The 24,962-nt window shown below is 42.7% G+C and overlaps 1 long non-coding RNA gene across 2 annotated transcripts in view; it reads right to left on the bottom strand.

The window, feature by feature from the left end:
* Positions 1-2,034: 2,034 nt before the first annotated feature.
* LOC117353488 overlaps positions 2,035-24,962 on the bottom strand; it is a 66,073-nt gene continuing 43,145 nt past the window's right edge. The window contains exons 3-4 of one of the 2 annotated variants that reach the window (XR_004537955.1): positions 8,593-8,655; positions 2,035-3,145 (exon numbers count right to left, since the gene is read on the bottom strand). This is a non-coding gene — a long non-coding RNA (uncharacterized LOC117353488). The remainder of the gene's footprint in view (positions 3,146-8,592; positions 8,656-24,962) is intronic. The other variant, XR_004537956.1, reaches the window with a different exon arrangement.

Here is a 24,962-nt window from a genome sequence, read left to right as displayed (position 1 = left end):
TGCAGGAATTTAAATTTCAAACTACCCTGTTGATGAATTGTTTATGAAATAAAGAATATTCAAGGAAACTTATCAGGAGAGCCTATCTTTGCATGCAATATACTCAGTTACTTTAGAGTTATTAATGAAGGGAGGAGTCAATGTGGGAAACCAACCCTGACATTCTTTTAGTCTTTCTATACCAGCATTCTTCAATGCAAGGCTTGAGAGTCAGTGGCTGTGCCCATTTTTTTGTATGTATGTATGTTTAGGATAATGAACCCATTGTGACATCACTGATGAGGTTGGCTTTTAGCCATTGGTGGAATGAGGCATTAAGACATTTCAATCTTAGCTCTGGAATGTTGCTACTCTTTGGGTTTCTGCCAGGTACTTGTGACCCGGGTTGGTCACTCTTGGAAACAGGATGTTGGGCTTGATGGACTTTCGTCCTGTCCTAGTACTGTGGGAAACCATCCCGTGTCATTCTTTAGTGTCTATCTCAAACTCAGTCCTTCTACGGCAGCATTCTTCAGTGCAAGGCTTGAGGGCCAGTGGCTCTCTCCTTAAAGAATGACATGGAGATGGTTCCCCGCAGTTAACCATAGGGACGGAAATGGGGACAAATTATGTCCAAAAAATACCCTTCTCAAATGTCATTTCAATTTTCGTAGTCCAAGTTATCCAGAGGTGTAAATCCACTATGAATAGCACATAAACTTATTCCTTTTAGTTACTATCTAAGGGGCTGAGCCTCAGATCCCCGTGTGTTGTATATGTTTCACAAGCACACTAGAAAGGGAATTAACCTCATTGGCTCATGCTCCCCTCCTGCCCTGTTGGCATGTTGGCAAAGGGGCTAGCGCAGAGACAGCAGGAAATATTGAATAACAACGATTTCACTGCCTATTTTCAACAACACCCTGCCCGGGATCTAAAAGTTAAGTCCTTGTTTAAAAACTATAAGTTTAAGAACTAAAAGTGTTTCTGATTAACAACAGGGCAGGAGGGGAGCATGAGCCAGTGAGGTTAATTCCGACACCGTGGCCATTTTGGATTGTTTAGAACAATTGAATTATATGTTCCTTAGCCTGGAGATGTAGTAAGTTGGAATATGATGGATTTACAAAGAATATCAGCTCTATTTATGTTTCACCCACAAGAGTGTTTCCCCTGATGCAGCTTTTCAGTAAAATGTAGTAGTATGTCGGGAATATATGGGGTCTGGAATATGTCTTTTTACTTCATCAAGATATGCACACTCAAAATTAAGTTCAAGATAAGTAACTTTGATATTTTAAATTCACCAAGTGCATATACTGTATAACGTAAAACTAAGAGTGGAAATGTCCTAAAAAATTGATGAGCACAGTTTGATTCTAAAACATACTTTTTATTAATCCAAAGAACTCAAAAAACTCAATGACTCGACATGTACATGTTTCGGCCAAACTGGCCTGCCTCAGGAGTCTGATGAGTCTTCAAACATGAGGATATAGTGAATCACGCGGGTATAGGATTGTCTCGGCTCCAGCGTCTTTCGCACTGCAAGTTTGCACTAGATCATTTGAGATTGTACATCAGTATTCATGCATCAATCACTTGGATCACTATATCCTCGTGTTTGAAGACTCACCAGTCTCCTGAAGCAGGCCAATTTGGCCGAAACATGTACATGTCGAGTCAAGCTTTTTGAGTTTTTTGGATTAATAAAAAGTATGTTTTAGAATCAAACTGTGCTCATCAATTTTTTAGGACATTTCCACTCCTAGTTTTACGTCTTTGAGTTTGTGGATTTGGTTCTCCTTTTTTACATTTCATATACTGTATAATCCATAATGCACTAAGATTTTGATGTGTGGAAAAACTGAAACATGAAAATGGACTGATGAGGATTTCAGCGAGTACAACTGAAAATATTCATGAAGGACTCACATTCTGAAGGTCCAAAAAAATCTCAGAGCTTTGCAAGACATGTGAGAAGCGGGTTTCATTGATAGATACAATAGATACATCTCTAACTGTAAGCACACCACACATAAACTCTCTCTCTCTTCACTTTTAATGTCATCTGTTCTTCCTACATTTGTATTAACCTTGTTTCCTATACTATAATTGCAGTTACCATAGGCACAGTATAACATAATAATATACAAGGACACAGTACAGATTTCTGTCATATAGTTGGCTGCCTGAGTTTTTTTTGGCAGACCAGATTATTTCAAGAACTCATATATTTGAAGAATTGTTTAGCATTTTTATGCTTCTTTGGAATAATAGCTCCTTTTCCCCTTTAATCTATGCTTAATGCTTATAAAAAAACACATCAGGACATAGAAGCATATCTCTTAATAAAACCAGAGGTAGTAAACATGATTAGGAAGGACATTTCCTTTACTACGGCTTTAAGTTAAAGGTTAACTTCCAATTAGAGCATAAGAGAAGGAAACTTTATTTCTTTTGAAATAGATAGCATATCAAATGTCATATGAATTCTAATGCCTTAATATAATAAAGTCACTGTCTGATATATTACTAAAAATGATCATGACACATTTAACACTATCAATATGCTTACAATTTGCTATTATTCAGTAGTTATAGCTATTATAGATAGTGGGGGGTTTTTACCCAAAACTCATAAGTAGCAAACCTCTAATATGGCTTTTGATGGTCCAATCACTGTGTCTCCTCCCACTCCACCTCTACCACTGAAATACATAACAACTGACTATTCATTCAGGCAATTCTGTGAAAGGCACGCATCATATTCGAGTATATAGAATTGCAATTAGTGGCTGTACATGTCGCTAACATTTAGGCACACTTATTTCAGCCAATGAAAACCAGGCCTAAATACCTGTGCCTGAGTTGGGTGTGGACCAGGCATATTGTATAACAGTCCGTTTAACTTCTAGGAATGCCCATGATTCTCTCATGTTCCGGCCCCCTTTAAGATTCACGCACTAGAAGTAACGCGCATCACTTTATAGAATGAGTTTAAAAATTGATGCACATAGGGCTTGATTCTCTAAATGCATATCCCAATTGCAGGCGGCGGTAGGCATCTAGCAGCCAATCAGGATGCAGATTTGTAGGAAGGACTCCTACATTGTAGGCATTTGTCGCAGGTCTAGGCAGTGTGACTAGTACAGTAGAAGACAACCTGCAAATAATAACACAAACAAATTGTAAGTATAGATTAATAGAGATGAAATCAAGAAAAAACAAAACAAACACTTGACTTACAGCAATAGGAGCAAAAAAAACAAAGAACTAAATTAACACAGGCAAAATGAAGAATTTATAGCATACAAGTGCTTTTTCGAGCGGGTGAGTGAAAGTTAGATGAAGACCACGTACCATTTTAGTAGCCTTCCTCTGTTAACAAAGTCCTGTCAATGAAAAAAAAATTACTTCTGTTCCTATGATTTCATGCCTTAAAGTATGTGTGTGCAGGGAGCTGGAAAGCCTGAAACAGCAAGTCTGGCTGCTCGAGGGAACGGTGAAGGAACTAGAAGAACTTCTCATCAATAAAGAGGCAGTTAGCACACAGGAGGGGATGATTGTGGAGTCCAGCACTAGTGAGGTGATTGAACAATTGGAGAGATACATTGAGGATGCCCACCAACAGATTGTGGAGACCCCAGGGCTGGAGATCAGCGACCGAACAAACCTGGAAGGAGGAATAATTGAAGAAGAAAGGAGCACCAATCCAATCAGTGAGGAAGTGACAAGGAAGATAGATGATATGACTTACGAAGAGGATACGGACTTAAGACCCCCAAGGAACCTCCTACTAGAGAAGATTGGAATTATAGTCGGAGATTCTATAATAAGAAATGTGGATAGCCACGTTGTGGGAGGAAGAGAGGATAGACTGGTCACCTGCCTGCCTGGAGCAAGAGTGAAGGATGTGGCCAGCAGGATCACCAGGATTATAGATGGGGCAGGAGGAAAGGATACTGCGGTGCTTATCCACGTGGGAACCAACGATGTTTGCGGACGGAAGTATGACAGGGAAGAAATGAAGGACCAGCTTCGCTCACTTGGAAGGCAGTTAAAGGTTAAGGAGGTGAAGGTGGCTTTCTCGGAAATCCTTCCGGTACCGAGAGCGGACACAATGAGACAGGATGAACTGAGAGCTGTAAACGCCTGGATGAGGCGTTGGTGCGAAGAAGAGGGTTTTGACTTCTTGCGAAACTGGTCAACATTCTGGGGTAAAAGCAGGTTCTATAGAAAGGACGGACTACACCTCGCCAAGCAGGGAACGAGGGTCCTGGCTGAGAACTTAAAGAAATTCATCGAGAAGGCTTTAAACTAAAGATTAGGGGACAGCCGACAGTCGACAACCGGTCAATGGCCCGGACACCAGGTAATACTAAGGAGGCAACTTCAAGTAACCACACTGATATAGGGCACGAACATGAGGATACTATGAGAGCCAACAAAAGAGAACAAATGGAGACAAAAAAGGATGAGAGTACCATTAATCCCAGTAATGTAGCATGAATGGAAATTAGATGTATGTACACGAATGCCAGAAGCTTAGGAAACAAAATGGGCGAGCTGGAAGAAATAGCAAGAAGAAAACAACTGGATATCATAGGAATAACAGAAACATGGTGGAATGAAGAGAATGAATGGGATACGGCATTGAAAGGCTACAAACTATATAGAAGAGATAGGATTGGGCAAAAAGGGGGAGGTATTGCCCTGTATGTTCAAGAAGAAATAGAGTCTGTTAGAGTAGGAGAGACAGAAGCAAATGGCAAACTAGAATCACTCTGAATAAAGATTCCTGGACATAAAGAAGCAGACATACAAATTGGACTTTATTATCGACCCCCGGGACAGACGGAGGAAACAGATATTGAATTGATGGAGGAAATTATTCGAAGTAGTAAATCGGGAAATACAACTATCACGGGGGACTTCAACTTTCCGGGGATCAACTGGAAATTGGCAATGTCAAACTGCGGCAGGGAGTTAAAATTCCTTGAAATGTTAGGAGATTGCTTCCTTGAACAAATGGTAGGAGAACCGACAAAGAGGAAATGCAATCCTGGACTTGGTCATAAATGGCATTACTGGAAGGGCAGCAAATGTGGAAGTTTCGGCCCCACTAGGGACAAGTGATCACAATATGGTCAATTTTACCTTGGGCATCGGAAAGAGGAAACCAATCAAGACTGAAACTACGACCTTCAACTTTAAAAAAGGCAATTACGACAGCATGAGAACTATGGTTAGAAAACGACTCAGAAAGGGCATAGCAGACCTCCGAACAGTTGAACAAGCATGGTCTCTACTGGAAAATACCATCATAGAAGCACAGAATCTACACATTCCGAAGATATCCAAAGGAAGGCGAAAAAAGAACAAAGGAGAACCAGCTTGGTTATCCAAAGAGGTAAAAGATGCAGTGAGGGAGAAGAGGAACTCGTTCAAAAAATGGAAACGAGAAAAAACGACGGAAGCCTTGAACAGTCACAAAATCAATCAAAAAAGTGCCATAAAGTGGTAAGAGATGCCAAAAAAGTCTACAAGGAGAAGATAGCGCAGGAAGCCAAAAACTTCAAGCCCTTTTTTAGATATATAAAAGGAAAGAAACCAGCAAGAGAGGCAGTGGGCCCTCTCGACGATCTAGAAAGGAAAGGGTCAATTAAAGAGGACAAACAGGTTGCCGATAGGTTGAATTCATTCTTTGCCTCAGTTTTCACAAATGAAGACACTTCAACAATGCCAGCCACAGGGAGGATATTCACCGGGGAGATAGAGGAAAGCCTCACAACAGTACATGTGACGTTGGACATGATTTACGTTCAGATTGACAAACTAAAAAGTGACAAATCCCCAGGACCGGATGGAATTCACCCGAGGGTATTAAAGGAACTTAAGGAGAAAATTGGTGAAATATTGCAATCCGTAGCTAACATGTCAATTAGAACGGGGCAAATACCAGAAGACTGGAGGATAGCGAACGTCATCCCAATTTTCAAGAAAGGATCAAGAGGGGATCCAGGAAACTACCGACCTGTGAGCCTTACATCGGTTCCAGGGAAGATGATTGAAACACTAATTAAAGAAAACATTGTACAACACTTGGAGGATCATAATCTATTAAGGGCTAGTCAGCATGGCTTCAGGAAAGGGAAGTCATGTTTGACAAATTTACTGCAATTCTTTGACAAAGTGAATAAACAATTGGATAGTGGCGATCCAGTGGATATAATTTACCTGGACTTTCAGAAAGCATTTGACAAGGTCCCACATTCAAGGCTCATGAAGAAACTAATATGCCATGGAATAGGGGGAGAAGTACACAGATGGATCGGAAAATGGCTAGAAAACAGAAGGCAGAGGGTTTGCATAAATGGGAAATACTCGGACTGGGAGAAAGTGACTAGCGGCGTGCCCCAGGGCTCGGTTATTGGACCTATATTGTTCAATATTTTTATAAACGACCTGGAGGAGGAAGCATCATCCAATATAATTAAGTTTGCTGATGATACAAAACTATGTCGGGCGGTTGGCACTCAAAGGGACTGCGAGGACCTCCAAAAGGATCTGAACCAGCTGGAAACTTGGGCGAACAAGTGGCAGATGAACTTTAACATAAACAAATGCAAGGTGATGCACCTAGGAAAGAAAAATAAAGAACATGAGTATATGATGATGGGGGTGAAGTTAGCAAAATGCAAACAAGAAAGGGATTTGGGGGTACTGATTGACAGTACCCTTAAACCATCGGTACAATGTGCGGCGGCGGCAAAGAAAGCAAACAGGATGTTGGGCATAATTAAGAAGGGGATTACGAGTAGATCGGAAGAGGTCATAATGCCGCTATACAGAACAATGGTCAGACCGCATTTAGAATACTGTGTTCAACACTGGTCTCCATACCTTAAGAAAGATATAACTCTGCTGGAGAGAGTGCAGAGGCGAGCCACGAAACTTGTCAAAGGGATGGAGCATTTGGATTACAAAGATCGACTCAGGAAACTGGGACTGTTTACCCTCGAGAAGAGAAGACTGAGGGGGGATATGATAGAGACTTTTAAAATATTAAAAGGATTTGATAAAATGGACCAAGAAACAGCATTACTAACATTTTCAAATGTGGCACGGACTAGAGGTCATAGCCTGAAACTGAGTGGCAGTAGGTTCAGGACAAATGTCGGGAAGTTCTGTTTCGCGCAGCGCGTGGTGGGTGCTTGGAATGCACTCCCCGGGGAGGTTGTGGAGGAGACTACTCTACTGGGATTCAAGCGCAAGTTGGATACACACCTTCTTGCATATCATATTGAGGGATACGATAATTCTGGGTCTCCAAAAAGGAGTACTTAAATGGGCCGCCGCGGGTGCGGATCGCTGGACTAGATGGACCTCGGTCTGATCCGGTGAAGGCGTTTCTTATGTTCTTATGTGTTCTTTACCTCTTTTGCTATGTTTTATACCAGAGGTCAAGTTTATTGCAGAGTTAATATCAGGAAGCTAACCCAAACATGACAGTGGAAACCAGAAATGAGCTTAAAAAAATCAACTTGGTTTATTTAGAAAAGTAACTTGATAATTACAAGGGAAAATTAAATACAATGAATCTGTATGCAACTGGAGGCTTGTGATTACAGTAAAACTCTTCTAAGATAGCTGCCTCTTATTCTATGTATATCTAATCTACAAATAAACTATTTTCTTTCTATAAATATAACTAAATCCTTAAATCAAATCAAAGATAAACCATACATTACCCAATTCTCTCTCTATGAAACAGCTCAGGATCCTGTAGAAAAAGGGGATCAAACCAGGAACAGGCCCCTTTCGAGCAGCCTCCTCCCTTCTTCTCTGAATAGACATTTATGCATAAATTTTAGACCATGTGATGGGTGGAAACCCCTAAGTTTCCTGCATACGTGTCTTCTGGGCACATGTCCTTTTGCACAACCTCTCCAAGGGTGTGGAACAGAATACACAACACCAGCCAGTCGCCACCAGCCAGCATGTGTAACACCCCTACATCTCAGCTTGCAATTGGTGCATACGATATCATGTCAACTCCTCTGTCCCTAGAACTCCTTGCAGTTCCAGGTCATCTCGCCTCTGACAACTGGGGGGTGGGGAGGGTGGAACATGATAATCTTGTTTGTTTCTTGCTACGGCCCACTGAATATTCTGCATGAAACCATATTCAAGCCCAAAACATACACATGATCAATTGCCAATTTATCAGACAGCTCAGCAAAAGCCTTTCTGCTGGTCTGACAGACCTAATTATGAAAGCAGGGTTCAGCCATTTTATAGAGAGAGGAAGAAAATAATCCTTCTGCCCTCCATTTTAAGTCAGCCATCCCCACTAAATCTGTCATCCTGCTATCCCCAGCCATGTTAATAAAAAAAATACGTTTAGTTCCTTCCAGTTCCACACTCCTTCTTCAATTCATGAGTATCACAATGTTTCAAATTATCCCTCCCATCACCTCAACAAGTTTGGTGGAAGAAGATGTTTGAGGCTACCTTTCAAGACCAAGGACCTCTATCTGGAGCAAACTGCCAACATACCTAAGACAACCCACCACTTATCTTGACCTCCGGAAGAAACTAAAGACATACCTCTTCTCTCTATAGCCAACCTCCTAACGTTCATCTCTTCCCTTCAACAACCACAAGATCTGACTTTTAAAAAAAGTAGATTGAAGAACAAGATTCAATTCTTATTGTAAACCGCATAGATTCCTTGTAGAGAATTGTGGGATATAAGACATTGTTTAGTATGGTAAGGTATCAACAGAGACAACAGTAATATCATATTCCTAAAGTGCAATACCATGCTCTGCCACCAGGCAGTTTACACTAGAACTTACTGTATATCAGGGTAGTAAAACATCTTTTTGGTTGGAAAGGCCTAGCTAACCAAACTGTCCACAAAGCTCTCTACTTGGTTACATTGTATGGGCCAAAAGTTTTACTCGTTTTACTGCCTGTGACATATTGTATATTCTCAATAGCATGTTCTAAGGGCATTTCAGAGACATGATTACAAATTACGTATGTGTGCATCATTTGAATAAGGGGATGTAAGAAGGGCAGTATGATCTGTGATGCAAGCAAGGCAGACAAAGAGTAAACAAACAAGTGTGATATAATGTTTTAATTAAGTTTCACATTATAAGTTTTACATTGTTTGGTGTGCTATTTGTCCTGCCCTGTTTCATTTTCCACACACATTATGGGGCTGATTCACTAAAGTACAATGACCCATGCAAACCTTAACACAGATTAGCACACAGAGGCTGTGAATCAACCCCATTAAAAATAACTGCAGTACTTATTACACATTGTCAGACTCACCCTTTCCCCTAAACTTGTGAGGAGTAGGTTTTTACTTCCCTTATTCTGACCCAGCTCTCTCCATCCAGTGTGTGTGCATCAGTTATTCCCACAAGCGTTATTCCCTTCATCAAATTAATTCCCTCAAAATGTGTAGAATTTCTCCCAGCAGTCCCTCTATGTGTTCTGTTAGCATGCAGGTCGAGCTGTGAGGCCCTTCTCCCTCCTGTAATGCAACAGTATTCACTCAACCACATTCTTATGTAGCTCTTACCAAAGTAAGCAAAACTGACAGTTGGGAAACTTCCCTATTCACCTTAGACAAATGTGTTTATGTTCTCTTCCCTTATCATTAGAAACCCACCCACAGGGGAGTTTCATACAGCTAACTGATGCAAGGTTCCACTTAAGAGTCACTGCGTAGGAAAAAGATCTTGATGATACTCTGAAACCTGCTCAGTGTGCAGCAGTGGCTAAGAAAACAAACCAAATGCTGAGAATTTTTAGGAAAGGAATGGAGGACAAAAAATGAAAATATTATAATGCCTTTCTATTGCTCTAGTGCAGTGTCCTGCAAACCTTTTGGCCAGTGGCATACTAAACCCAGTGCCCCGGCCGAAAGGCACCCGGAAGTGTGCGTACGTCGATGCAGTGACGTCGCATGCATGTGTGACATCATCTGGCCGCGACCCTAAACCTTTCGCTTCAGTAGGGGGATCCTGGATGAGGGGAGGTGCAGAGAGATGAGGAGAGACGCCAGCAAGGAGGAGAGTCGTCGGCGCCAGCTGACTGCCTACAGGACGTGCCTCTCGCCATGAGAGGCGCGTCCTATAAGCAGTCAGCTAGCGCCGGTGCCTCTCCTCCTTACCGGCGTATCATCGGGGCACATCTAAAATCTGCCGCGGCACACAGTTTGCAATACACTGCTCTAGTGTGTGACCGCATTCATAGAAAAATATCTCATTCCTTATAAACCCTCTCGTGACCTGAGATCCATTAACCTAGGCCTACTGACGATCCCATCTCTAAGAATAATTGGCATCAAAGTGCACAGCATCTTCTCCGTAGTCGCCCCTCATCTCTGGAACAACTTACTTGTACTTATCCGCAACGACAAAAATCTCAATTTAAGGGCCTCCTCAAAAGTCACCTATTTAAGGAAGCATTTATCCCTTAAGCTTTAGTATCTCTCTTATGCATAGGTTCTATCTCCTGTCACTTAAAATTCTCTTTTTTATTTTTTTCCTGCATCCCAATTCGTTCCGTCTTCTCTTTAATTATCTCTCTTTCCTATCCAAAATTTCTACCCAGTTAGCCATTCGTGTCATGTTTGTCCATTTGTTTATAGTTTTGTCTTTATTTTTCTTAATTTTTTTTTTTAATGGAAAAATCTTTTATGTTTGTCTGTCCTCTTCCCCCCGTTTTTAATTGTAACTCGCTTAGTAGTTTTGATAAGCGAATGTATCAAATTTTTAATAAAAACTTGAAACCGTATCTTGAAAACTGTGTGCAATTCTGGTTACCATGTCTCAAAAAGATATAGCAGAATTATAAAAGGTACAGGGAAAGATACCAAAAATGATAAAGAGGATGAGATGACTTCTCTATGAGGTTATCTTGTACCTGCTTTTTAAGGAAGGACTTCATTGTTTTGTTTTGTTTTTTTCCTGTACCCAGACATATATGAAAGCTTACAGGAAAGGGCAATGACCATACATTTTGGTAGAAATTTAAGAGCAATACCATAGACAACTGTGAATTTCAGAAATATATCACCTTTAATTTTTTTTTTTAAGCCCAATGGCCCAGGAAAATAAATATGCACTGCTATATAGTTCAGCATTTTGAGGGCCAAAAACCATATAGGGATTAAGGGGACAATCCCCTAATCCTTCCAGTAGAATGTAGCGCAATAGTTCCTGGTCACAAAATCCTAAATGTGTTTGGGACCAGGTGTAACTCCTACATCAATCTTTTAAGACATATGTTTAGGGGCAAATTCTATAATTGGTGTCCCAATTGTAGGAGGCAATAGGCGTCCTACCAACCAGCCAATCAGGATGCTCATTTAAAAAAATAAAAAAAAAACATCCCGAGACAGGCTGCCTACATTGTAGGCGTCTTCGCGAGCCTAGGGAGGTGCGTAGGACCACCTAGGCTCGCCCAAGGCTAGGCATGGGCGTGGTTTCATCCGGAAGTGGCCTTAGGCAGCCCTAGGTGTCTCCCTAGGGCCATGATAGGTGCCTGAAATGTAGGCCAGCATTACATTTCAAATAGATGCGGCTGCTGAACTGATCATGGCAAGGGATCCGTAATCAGTTTAGCGGCTGTGGCAAGGAACCCATCCCCTCGCCACAAAGACAACCTGCAGGAGGGATGCCCAGTCCCTTCTGCTAGAACCTCCGTATGCCTGCCCCCACCCCAAAATGTCCGTGACAGGAATATTGCCCAATTCCTCCTGCCGCCACCCCCCAAGACATCCCCCAGCAGAAGGGATGCCCAATCTCTCCTGCCGGAAACCCCCCTCCCAAAGATCATCGGTAGGAGGGATGCACATTCCCTCCTGTTGGAACCCCCTAAGGGGCAAGTCCCTCGACCCTGCTCCAAGCCCACCCGGACCCCACAGTACCTTTTTTTAAGTTGACAAGCCAGAGGGAAGCTTCCTCCCTTCAGACGGCAGGCCCGCCTCCATTCAATGGCAGGCTTGCTCCTTCCTGGTGTATCCCATGATGCACTGGGGAGGGGCCTAAGGCCCTGATTGGCCCAGGCACTTAAGGCGCCTCCCATAGGAGGGACATTAGGCACCTGGCTACCAGAATCTTAGGCCTCTCTCCAAGTGCATTCTGGGATACACTGGGAGTGGCCTAAGATTCCGATTGGTCAGCTCTCTTAGGCCACCTCCTATGGAAGTGGAGGTGGGCCTGCCGGCCATAGAGAGTAAGCATCCCTCTGACCGTCCAACTTAAAAATGGTACTATGGGGGTCTGTGTGGGCTTGGGTGGTGGTGGTCAAGGGACATGCCCTTTGGGGGGTTCCAGAATAAGGGACAGGGCATCCTTCCTGCCGATGATCTTTGGGGGCGGTGTTCCAGCAAAAGGGACTGAGCATCCCTCCTGCCAATGATCTTTGGGAGGGGATTCCAGCAGAAGAGACTGGGAATCTCTCCTGCCAGGGGATGTCTTGGGTGGGGGGGCATCCAGCAGTGGGCATCCCTTCTGCCGGAAGATGTCTTGGGGTGGCAGCAAAATGCACTGGGTATCCCTCCTGCAGGAGGATGTGTTGGGGGCTGTTGGCAGGAGGAATTGGACACTCCTCCTGTAGTGGACATTTGGGGGTGGGGTGAGGTCAGACATTCAGAGGTTCCGGCAGGAGGGACAGGGCATCCCTCCTGCTAGTATTCTTTGCATTGGGGATGGAATCCCTGCCGCAGCCGCTAAACTAATTGTGACATGGACGCCGGCTAGAGAATCGTGGTGTTAGGCAGGCTTAGGCATCTGTCCATGAGGACAGACGTGATTCTCTATAGGACGCCTGTGTGCGATTCTCAAAAGCCGCTTAGGCGGCTTCTGAGACCAGGCGTCCTATACAGAATCCAGCCCTTATACCCCTTCTGAACTAGAGAATAAATGACTGTGAACTTGCACTGACCTTGTCCCACCCAAAACATAACCAAGCCAAGCCTTCTTTCCATTTACACACACTTTGGTATATTCCATGGTTATTCCTTGCTTTGCAAAATGGGGAATTAGATGGGGGGTATGGTTAGCGGCAGATCGTAGTCAGGTTTTTGTGTTAGATCTCTCATTTTGGATTAGGTGCCATTAGGTACAGGTTTTTAGGTACCGAAAGCCCTGGCCTAAATATGGCACGCCTAAAGTTAGGATATCTAGTGATTCTATACAGTGATTCTATACAGTGTGCCACACTTAGCACCGCACTAGTTGGCATTGAATTTTTAGATAACCTATACACTATAGAATGGGGCCTACAATGTATAATTAAGTTCTGGGATTCATTGATGGAGGAAGTAGTAACAGCAGTCGGCATAGTTAAAAAAGGTTTGGTCAAATATCTGTAGGAAAAATCATCTACCGTTATTAAGAAAGACCTGGGAAATGCTACTGCTTATGCCTAGAAGTACAGTCAGTAGCATGGACTCTTATCTACTTTTGGAATCCTGCTAGATAATTGTGACCATCAGGGTTGGCCACTGTTGGAAACAGGATACTGGGCTTGATGAACGATTGGTCTGATTCACTAGGGCAGTCCTTGTGTTCCTCGATTCTCACTGGAAGTCAAGGACAGCATTGTAAATGAACGCCATTTTCAAAATCTACATTTCCAGTGACAGATGATTACTAATTTTTAATTTAAAAAGAAAATTCTGTAGCCGTTCCTCTTTGAATTGTGCTGTTGAGGTTATAATTTTTTTGTAATTTCATTGCTAAATACATTTCACAAAAACATACAGCTGAAAAACTATAACTGTTCTTTACATGCAAATTTCAGAATATTGCCATGGAACTCTGATGCTGCTAATTTCCATCCCTTCGGAACAGATTAGACAGAATCATGATTCATGCAGTCAATGAGCACAATTTTATCACTTTCCTCTTTAAACTAATTGTGTTTTATATCCCAGAAGAACCCATTTTATAAACTGTTATGTATACTTTGTTTATGAAATGGATGTGATACTGCAACTTAAGTGGCTGAAACACGTGAGGGTCCATTCAATTTAAATTTAATTGGACAGTTAATGTATGTTAATTAAATATCAATTGGTAATTTAAAAAAAAAAATTGTTGGGGTTTTAAAACTGGATAAAATCATTTAAACAGCTGTTAAATGTTCTAAAACTATAGAGAATTGTACATCTTCAATTAATGTATTTTATCACTTTGCATGTGATTAACACATAGCTACATCATGATTTATTTATATTATTCTACATATAATCATTGCAATGGGTATTATTATTGTAATCATCATATTCATATGGCACTTTTATTTATAGCTAAATCTGAGGTATTTTCAAAAGACAAGCAATGGAATAAATGAAGGAGAGAAAATTTTAATCTCACAAAAACAGAAGAGTTAATATGAAGATAAGGGATAGATATAATCTAGCCAATATTCAACACTATTTACTACTGCTACTTATCATTTCTATAGCGCTGTCAGACGTACACAGTGCTGTACTTAAACACATAACAGATAATCCCTGCTCGATAGAAATGGTGCTGACATTCAGTGCTAGATAACCACTTATAGCCATTGAATATTCGCCGTTAGCAGTGAAAAGAGAAGGGCTGGATTCTATAAACGGCACCGTCATTGGCTGCTGATCATGTGTCAATCACGTGATGGCTCTGTGGCTTCGTGAAAGGTAGGCACCAGAAATGTAGGCCAGGGTTTTAAAAGCCTACATTTCCAGCACTTACCTTTCCCGTGAAACATGGCTACGTTTGTGCTTCATCACGCCCAATTCTATTTCCAGCATTAGCTATGCTTACAGTGGCATTAGACGTCCTAAAGCTCCTCCATAGCCGTGATGAAGGCACCGGTTTGCACTACATTTTTTTAAAAACTATTTTAAGTCTGTTTAAACAGCTGTTTCCACTTAAGTTAGGAGCTGATAGGGCACCGGCGGGAGTGACTGGGCATCCCTCCTGCCAGCAATGTACGGGTGGGGGGGTGGGATGGGCAGCAGCTACACTTAATGCGGCCTGGAGATCTCTTGCCGTGATAAGCTCAGCAGCAACCAGATTTTCTAAGCGACGCCTGGATGCCGGTTAGAGAATAGGGTTATTGGGCAGGCGTAGGCGCGATTCTCTATAGGACGCCCATGTGCAATGCTCAAAAGCCGCTTAGGGGGATTCTGAGACTGGGCGTCCTAAACAGAATCCGAAGCATAGTGCCTTCCTCAGGAATCCAATCTTCCATAGTTTCACATTAGACAAATTATCTTCCCGGTTCCGCACCTCCTGCCACTTTCACCTCCAGTGGAACCATTATATGAAAACAGTTTGATATTTACTTTATGACCAGTGTTTTGATAAGCGACTCATTAAATATTTTTGACAAAAAGTATCTGCTAAAGAATTTATTAAGCAACCTTTAAACAGTACTGTTAGACTCAGTCAATCAGTCTCTTTACCAGTGTGGCAGCATTTAATTATACCTCCATGCTCCTTCATTAAGTCTTTTCTCCTATCCATTGCCCACCTTGCCCTCCGATCTTACCCACTGTCAACTCATCATTGTTGGGCATCTAGTGAGGGTCTGAGATGAACTAGCCTGGTCAGTCACCACTGCTTGGTGAGGTCCCGGGCACCAACCATGCTCCCAGTGGTTGCAGCTGAACCCCAAGCCCCGATTGAGCTCCCTGTAGCTTTTGTCATCTCTGCCAAACAAGTGCCCACTGTGCCCCTAGGAGCTATTGCCAAACCCTGTGCACTGACTACATTCCCAAGGAACTTTATCCTGCCCTGAGCATGCTCTGAAATACCCTCTTGTCCTGAAAAGACTCCCTGGAGCCATCCTGCTGCTGGGCTCCCTCTTCTTCAAGCTGAGCCCGTCTACGTTTTCAGGAGAGGCCGCCAGACATCACTTCCCTGTTAGGTTAATAACTCTTAGCTCTTTTGTGAGTCTAGCTCTCTCTGTGATCTGCAGTTCAGGATTGCACCTATGGAGAAAACCCTCTTTTGATCTGCCACAAAGCCAAGAGACAGAGATCTTGTAAGAATCTCTAGATTACTGAAATTTATATTTGATGTGCCAGGGGGGGGGATGGTGATGGGGAGGAGTCCTGAGCTATTCCCCACGAAGGTTTTTAGGTGAAGAGTTTTCACTGGTCTCCTAACATGTTCCTTCCATGTGTGTTTAATTTCCAAAAGCTTTATTCACCAACTTTAGCAGATTTATTATCTCTAAAGTGTGCCTATGATCAGTGTGCCTATGATCAGTGTGCCTTTCCTTTCAGTGGGCTTAGCAAACTGCATATCCAGGCTGCTTTGCTGTTCACCTTTAACCTAGTTCACTAATGTATCAATTTGCAAATGGTTACTTTTCTCAGAGCTGTTGCCTAGCAGCACAGAGGATGTCACTTTTATATGCTCCCTTTCCCACTCAATTTACCTCAGACAGAGTTATCCTTCTTTCCAAAATCACTTTAACCAGAGATTTCTGCATTTTCCTTCTGCTTCTCCCCTCCTTTAAAGGGGGGGGGGTGTTATAAGATACATTATTTGTTCACCCTCATATTTACACCGCCTTGGGTGATTCTCATCATAATGGCTGTTAATAAATCCCAATAAATAAATAAATATTGCCGACACATGTGTATGCTGATCTACCACTCTAGAGAATGACACGGGGAAAAAATCTGTCCCCGTCACTGCCCCGTCACCGCAGCATCCACACTTCCCTCACCATCTCACCGCCCTTCTGCGGCCCTTCCGCGTGTGTGTGGGCGGAATCTTCTCCTCTGACGCAACCGGAAGTTGCCTTAGAGGAGAAGCTTCCGCCCACACACACACGACTGCAGGCAGGCAGACCTCGCCGGCTTCAGTAAGTTTCTTTACTAAAGCGCCGCAAAGGTAAGGGGGAGGAAGGGAGATAGATTTGGCCGGAGGGAGGGAGGCCGCACACGATCGGTGACCCCGCGCCTTCCCTCCCTTAACTGCGAGGACAAGGCCATTCACCGCTCCACGGGGTGGTGGATGGCCTTATCCCTGTGTCTGCAGTGAGTACTTTTCCCCCCCACCACCACCATTTCAGCGGGTTACCCGCGGCTAGCCACGGGTAACTGCCACTGTGTCATTCTCTATACCACTCCAATGTCAAAAACGCCTAACCAGATAGGTAAAGACAGACCAACACAGACTATCACACACTCAGTACACCAGAAGAAAAAGAGAAACCAAACAGAAGGGACACAGAAAGACAGTACTATAGATTCTAAGGCTTAGAGTACTTGGAAAAAGTCAGAGAAAAAAAAGAGAAGGGAGGAAAAAGAGTAGGGAGGAAAGGAAGAAAGTTGCAGAATCTGATTTCTGAAAAGACATTAATAGAAAAACTTTGCAGATGCACACACACACACACACACAAAGAGTAACAGGAAAGAACAAAATCGGTGATGCTGAAAAACTGTAAATAGAAGAAGAGTATGTGAAGCTCACTGTTATCAAATATAGTTCAAAGGTTACAAAAAAACGATAGAGTGAAAGTTGACAGGCAAAAATCATAACATGACATAAAAAAAAAAATGCAGTTTCAATTCAGTGATTTTGTCCAGCACTAGACTGGTGAGGTTCTAAGAAATAATGAAACTATTGGTAACAGGAAAAACAGTAACATATTTAAGAGTTTTTCCAAATGAAAAAGCAAGAAGGGTAATGGAAAGTGAATTAGGGCCAAGGCATTTTAAGAACAGATAAGGTATGAGTTTCTTTGAACTAAGAAAGGAAGTGGTTTGAGGTAAGAAAATGTATATATGGTAGATTTTGTTGAGCTGCAATTTGACAGGCAGAATAACAAAGCAGAAGTCTGAGAGAAAGTGGGAGATAGGACTGTTTAATTATAATTATATGGCACAGATGTCTGTAGGCCTATATGTAATTAAATTCTGGAATTTGTTGCTGGAGAATCTAATGAAAGCAGTTAGCTTAGCAGGGCTATAAAAAGGTTTGGATAATTTCCTAAAACAGAAGCCCATAAGTCATTGTGAATATGAACTTGGGAAAATTCACTGCTTATTCCTAGGATAAGTAGCATAAAATCTAGTTTTCTCCTTAGAATTTTGACAGGCTCATGTGAATTGGGTTGGCCATTGTTGAAAATAGGATACTGGGCTTGATAGACTTTTGGTCTATCCCAGTATGACAACTCTTATGCTCTTATGAATGGTGGGGGCTGATGTTGGAGGAGGGTAAGCACTTTTGGGTGGGTTCAAAAGGGGTCCAATACTCTTGAAGGTTCAGAAGGTGGTAAATTGTTGGGAGTTAATTTATTTTGTATGGGGGATTATTAGGAGGGGGAATGCAGCTGTGGGGGAGGATTATCAGATAGAGTTACCAGATTTTAGTTAACTAAAATCCAGACCCATAGCACTTCTCCCAGGCCCGCCCAATTCTGCCCAGCCTCACCCTGTTATGCCCACGTCAGGCCCTCAGCCCCGCCTCTAGCCCTGCCCCCTCAATCTGTTCTCTTCAGGAGGAAGGGCATCCACACATGCACAGGTGCCCTCCTGACATGGTCCCAAAGAAGTTTTCAAAACCTGGACAAAGTGCTGGGTTTTGAAAAGCCGTCCAGATGCCCGGAAATGCCCTCTATAAGGAGGACATGTCCGGGTAAATCCAGACATCTGGAAACCCTATGCACAGATATTCAGACTTCTGTCTGGAAGTTATGTGGATGCTGGCTGATATTTAAGATTCACACCAGTGTAGTAGGTAAGTGGCTATAGATAGGACAGCCATTTGTGCAGTCCTACCTGACTGATGAGCTATGCGAACACTAGCACTGAATATGGCCCATATCCGTATAACTGCTGGCTCCTCCCCTTCTCTGTCCCTGGACTGCCTTGGCACTAAGCAGGTAGTGCCTAGGTAGATAAGAGCACATATTCAGTGGTATTACTCACATTTAGGGATACCAGATGTCCAGGAAAACCAAGACATGTCTTCTTGTTTAGAGGACTGCCCTGTTTCCCAGATGGACTTTCCAAAACTGGGCAGTTTGTCCAGGTTTTGGAAAGCCCCGTCGAGCTGCAGCCACATCTGGAGGGCCTCTGAGCATGTGCGGATGACATCATACACATCCGCGCATGCTCTAGGCCTTCCAGATGCAGCTGGAGCTCGTCATGCAAGAGAGGAGGCTGTAAGGAGGTGGGGCTGGAGGCTGAACTGGGTGGTGCTGTGGCATAATGGGCAGGAGTCATGCATCCAAGGTTTTGTGGAAGAAAATATGGTAACCCTACTTTAAGTGCCATTGAATATTGCATAGTTTAAATGGGCAGGAGTATCTCCTGCTCACTTAAACCATATTGAATATCGACCCCATAAATATTAAACATTATTTTATATATGCAAGTATGGTGTCAAAATCTGAATTTACAGTGGTACCTCAGTTTACGAGTGCACCATTTTGCGAGTGTTTTGCAAGATGAGCAAAATATTTGCAAAATCGGCACCTCGGAAACTGAGCTTGTCTCGATTTGCGAGCAGCGTCCCCCCTAACCCCCCCCCCCGCGATTCGGCACCCTCCCCCCCGCGATCCGGCATCCCCCCCGCTTGCGTCGCACACACACTCCGCCGCAGTCTGGCATCCCCCAGCACCCACTCAAACACACAACTTAACCCCATCTGGCACCGGCACCAACGCACAGGACACGCCGGTGCCCGAAGATCTGCGTCTTTTTGTTTGCTGGGCCTTGAGCATCTGCGCATGCTCAAGGCCTTCGAGTTCACGCTCTCTCCGAGATTGATCTCCGAGAATCTCGGAGAGAGCGTGAACTCGAAGGCCTTGAGCATGCGCAGATGCTCAAGGGCCAGCAAACAAAAAGACACAGATCTTCAGGCCTCCCAGACATGGCAACACAGCAATGGGGCACCTTACAGGGCACTGCTGTGAACTTCACAAAAAGGGTGCCACAAACATCTCACCATAACTCCCCTGCAGGTCATGGTGAGTCCTCCAAAACATCCCCAAAACTCACCTGTCTACAACCCCAATAGCTCTTATGGCTGCAGGTGGCACCTATATGCCAGTACAGTAGGATTTTGGGGGTTATGGTGGGCGTATACTTTCCTCAATGAATGTAGTGGTTACAGTAACTTATGGGCCTGAGTTCTCCTCTCTATGGTCACTAGCCCAACCCCCAGATCACCTCCATGCAGCTCTACTAGACTTTCCTATCCCAACTGCTGATGTTCTGGACTTTGTGGGGGGTGTGACGGGGTCGGTGAACACGGGGGGGGGGGCGGGGGGGGAGGGGTCTTTACTTTTTCCCTGCAATGGTTATCTGGCCACTTTGGATACCTTATGGGCAATTGTTTGTGAGTGACATTGCTGAAGGGATAGAAGGAAAAGTGTGCCTTTTTGCAGATGATACCAAGATTTGTAACAGAGTAGACACCGAAGAGGGAGTGGAAAATATGAAAAAGGATCTGCAAAAGTTAGAGGAATGGTCTAATGCCTGGCAACTAAAATTCAATGCAAAGAAATGCAGAGTAATGCATTTGGGGATTAATAATAGGAAGGAACTGTATATGCTGGGAGGAGAGAAGCTGATATGCACGGACGGGGAGAGAGACCTTGGGGTGATAGTGTCCGAAGATCTAAAGGTGAAAAAACAGTGTGACAAGGCAGTGGCTGCTGCCAGAAGGATGCTGGGCTGTATTAAGAGAGGCGTAGTCAGTAGAAGGAAGAAGGTGTTGATGCTCCTGTACAAGTCATTGGTAAGACCCCACTTGGAGTATTGTGTTTAATTTTGGAGACCGTATCTAGCGAAGGACGTAAGAAGACTTGAGGCGGTCCAGAGGAGGGCGACGAAAATGATAGGATGCTTGCGCCAGAAGACGTACGAGGAGAGACTGGAAGCCCTGAATATGTATACCCTAGAGGAAAGGAGAGACAGGGGAGATATGATTCAGACGTTCAAATACTTGAAGGGTATTAACGTAGAACAAAATCTTTTTCAGAGAAAGGAAAATGGTAAAACCAGAGGACATAATTTGAGGTTGAAGGGTGGTAGATTCAAAGGCAATGTTAGGAAATTCTACTTTACGGAGAGGGTGGTGGATGCCTGGAATGTGCTCTCGAGAGAGGTGGTGGAGAGTAAAACTGTGACTGAGTTCAAAGAAGCATGGGATGAACACAAAGGTTTTAGAATCAGAAAATAAGATTAAATATTGAACTGAGGCCAGTACTGGGCAGACTTGCACGGTCTGTGTCTGTATATGGCTGTTTGGTGGAGGATGGGCTGGGGAGATCTTCAATGGCTGGGAGGGTGTAGATGGGCTAGAGTAAGTCTTAACAGAGATTTCGGCAGTTGGAACCCAAGCACAGTACAGGGTAAAGCTTTGGATTCTTGCCCAGAAATAGCTAAGAAGAAAAAATTAAAAAATTTAAATTGAATCAGGTTGGGCAGACTGGATGGACCATTTGGGTCTTTATCTGCCGTCATCTACTATGTTATGTTACTATGTCTCAACGTATAAGTTCCGTCTAGGCAGCCTCGTCAAACTTTCGATTATCCCTGCAGTACAACTAAGTCTAGGTCGGCCCATATCCCGCCCTAACCACTCCTCCAAAAAACACCCCTTTCAGCTCTGGGCGCACAGTGGGATCCAGATGCCTAAAAAGTCACAACCCCACTCTAATTGACTGCAATTTTCACTACCTCAAAATATAGAAATCTTCTAGCAAGGAAATCTTCTATAAAAAGGAAAGAAAATTTAAAAGAGGAAAGTGGAAGAAAAATTAAAACATACCCCTCTTTTTACTAAACCGCGATAGCGGTTATTAGTGCAGGGAGCCGCGCTGAATGCTCCGCGCTGCTCCCGATGCTCACAGAGTTCCTATGAGCGTCAGGAGCAGCGCAGCTCCCTGCACTTATAACGCTATCACGGTATAGTAAAAGTGTGTGTGTGGGGGGGGGGGGGTTTAGTACTGTACAACTTAAGGAGAACATATCTGCCCCAGAATAAACCTTCAGAAAGCTCTGAATATCCATAAGAAAATCTGTAATAGGCATCTAGGGTCCAAATGTATGCATTCACATTTTGGCCCCAATTTTATAAAAAGAATTGAGGAACGCGATGCCTAGCACCTGTAATCTTCAGTTAGGCTCCGTTTACAGAATTGCACCTAGCGGCGTCTAAAATGGACTTAGGTGCCCCCTATTTATGCCAGGGTTTTCTTTGCTTGAATACCAGTGCCAATGTCCATTTTAGGGACTTATGTAGAAAACATGCCCGAGATCCGCTCACAATACACTCTTAACCACTGAAATTGGTAGGCACTTATTGAGCTAATTATCAGGCCAATTAAGCTTGCTGCCGGCACCGATTAAGCCTCTTAAATAATTGTTAGGCACCTAAATCAGTTAGGCACGCTGATCTGGGTGCCTAACTTCAGGTACTATAGAATCTGGGCCTTTATGCATAAACATTATTTATAGAACCAGTGCAAAAAAAAGAAAGACGTGACCAGCATCAATATCAATCTTAAAACTCTTGGTCTATTATACAAATGATCTACCGACAATGAAATTTGGCGAGTTCATTTGGGTCCTTTTATAAAAGGTGTACTGATGAGCAGTCCATGCTATGTACCAAGCTGCCCATTCTATTCCTATGGCTAGCTTGGCTTTGAGCAGGCCCTGCTCGGCAGCGTACCTTTGTAAAAGCCAGGGTTTCATCAGACACTACGACTGCCCACACAACATCTTTAATTGGAGACTGTCCGCAGCACCTTAGGACCCTGTGCTGTGGCTGGAACCAGTAACCGCCATGTCTCTTTCAGGCTAAGTGATGTTTCAGTGGCCAGGGAAGATGTTGGTATGCCTTTCTCCAACAGAGCTCCTAATGGCTCGCTTCTGGCTGCTACTAATGCCTCTTTTAACCAATGCATTAAATGGTCTACTGGCCTGGAAAAAGAGGAAAATACTAGCTCAGCTCTACCCTTCTGTTTCACCATTATAAGACAATTAACAACTCATGAAAAGAGATTCAGGAGAGATCGCACCAGCAACACGTCAGCTATCTTGCTCTGTTCTTATCATCTTGGAGTAGTCTGCGGTGGCATTTTCTGAGCTTTTTCTACATGTTTATGCACCGACACAATTTTATAAACACTATCTCAGCATATAAAATGCTATTCTTCTGTAAATGCTGAAGTCACTTACAAATTACTTCCTATGAGACAAGACAACCGAGCAACAGGGCATCAAGGTACAACCCAGCACATTTCAAGAATATGCATTTCGACAGGCATGAGAGAAATCACGCACTGCTGTGCCTAAATCCAGCAGGAGCTCCAAATTAACTTTATTCACAGCAATGAAAGGAGACAAATAACACATATAACACAACATGAAGTCAACCATTAAAAATACATAATGGGGTGAAGGTGTTCCCAGCAGCTGCATCTAAGGCAATAATTAGATAAGAGAATCAAGAAACTGAATAATTGATATGGTAATAAAAACCTCTATGAAAGTGCCATTATTTCACACAGCAATAAAGTTAAACAAAAAACACAGTATAAAAACATTAATAAAGTTAACAAGGTGAAATAGAGCATAAAAGATTTTAATAAACAAAATATCTTGAATAAGGTCACATAGTCATGTGCTATATTTGTGAGAGGGGAATTAAAAAAAACATTTCTATAGGCAAAAATAATGTTTTTATGAGTAAAAATAGCCTATAATAGAATTGCTTGGCATAAAGGCTTGTAAACTTATGCACATAAGTTTATCAGACCTGAGCAGAGGAATTCCCTGGGGTGGGAATGGGGAGGAATTACTACTTCCATGCATACATTATAAAATGTATGCATAAGTTATGCATACTAAATATGAGTAGCAGATGTCTATATCCAAAGAGTTAATATTCAAAGGAAAAGTATAAATATACATTCCCAAAAAAAAAAATAAAAAAAAAATGATATAACTTATAAACAGTCCTGCTGCACAAATTATAAAATTATCCTCCCCAGGACTTTGTTATCATGTCCAGAATCAGATGCAAAAAAGATGTACATATGACAGATCAAGTGTAGGTGTTAAATTGAAATAATCATGCTCTTCAGCTGCTCATTGTATGAACACAAAATACTTCATTAAAAGTGAATTCTATTTTCTATTCCCCCCATTTCTTGAGATCAAAACAAAGAAGTTAAAAATAGGAGGTTGCCATCATGTTTTGTTAGAAAAAAAAAAAAAACAACCAAAAAAACTCTACCAGGGGATGTTTAACTTCCCTCTTTCTGATAATGAAAAGATGTCTAAAATACATAATTTCAAACTCCTAGCTGTGCCTCCCACATGGAGGGTATAATAAATGCATCTAATTAGGAACATAACAAAATTACTTTGGATTCAGAGAATGAACAGCTTTAAACCTCAGTTCAGTGTGCAGCAGTGATAAAAAAATGGAGAATGTTAGGAATAATTCAGATAAGGAATAGTACCACCGCACCATGAATATTATATATGCTATTCTGGTCGCCCATCTCAGTAAAAGCATAGTAGAATCAGAGGGCTAGCGAAAGACTGCAAAAACGATAAGGTATATATGGAATGACTCGCTTATGAAGAAAGAGAGGTTAGGGCTCTTCACCTTGGAGAAAAGATGACTGAAAGAGAATGTGATAGATCTGTTTATAAATTCATGAGCTATTTACCCTTTCAAATAATACAGGATTTGGGAACATTTCACAAAATTAACTGGTAGAAGATATAAAACATTAAGCAGCAATGGAGTAGCCTAATGGTTGGAGCAGCAGGCTGGGACTCAGAAGGCCCAGGATCAAATTGTACAGCTGCTCCTTGTGGCTTTGGGTAAGCTATTTAACCCTCCATTGTACTGGGCAGGCTGTGGTAGCGATACCAGTCCAGGTTATGCCCCCTCCCTTATTAGATA

Source organism: Geotrypetes seraphini, chromosome 2 (assembly GCF_902459505.1).
Source record: "Geotrypetes seraphini chromosome 2, aGeoSer1.1, whole genome shotgun sequence".
Classification (NCBI taxonomy): domain Eukaryota; kingdom Metazoa; phylum Chordata; class Amphibia; order Gymnophiona; family Dermophiidae; genus Geotrypetes; species Geotrypetes seraphini.
The sequence above is the reverse complement of the archived record's forward strand: the minus strand, read 5'-3'. Positions and strand labels throughout refer to the sequence as shown.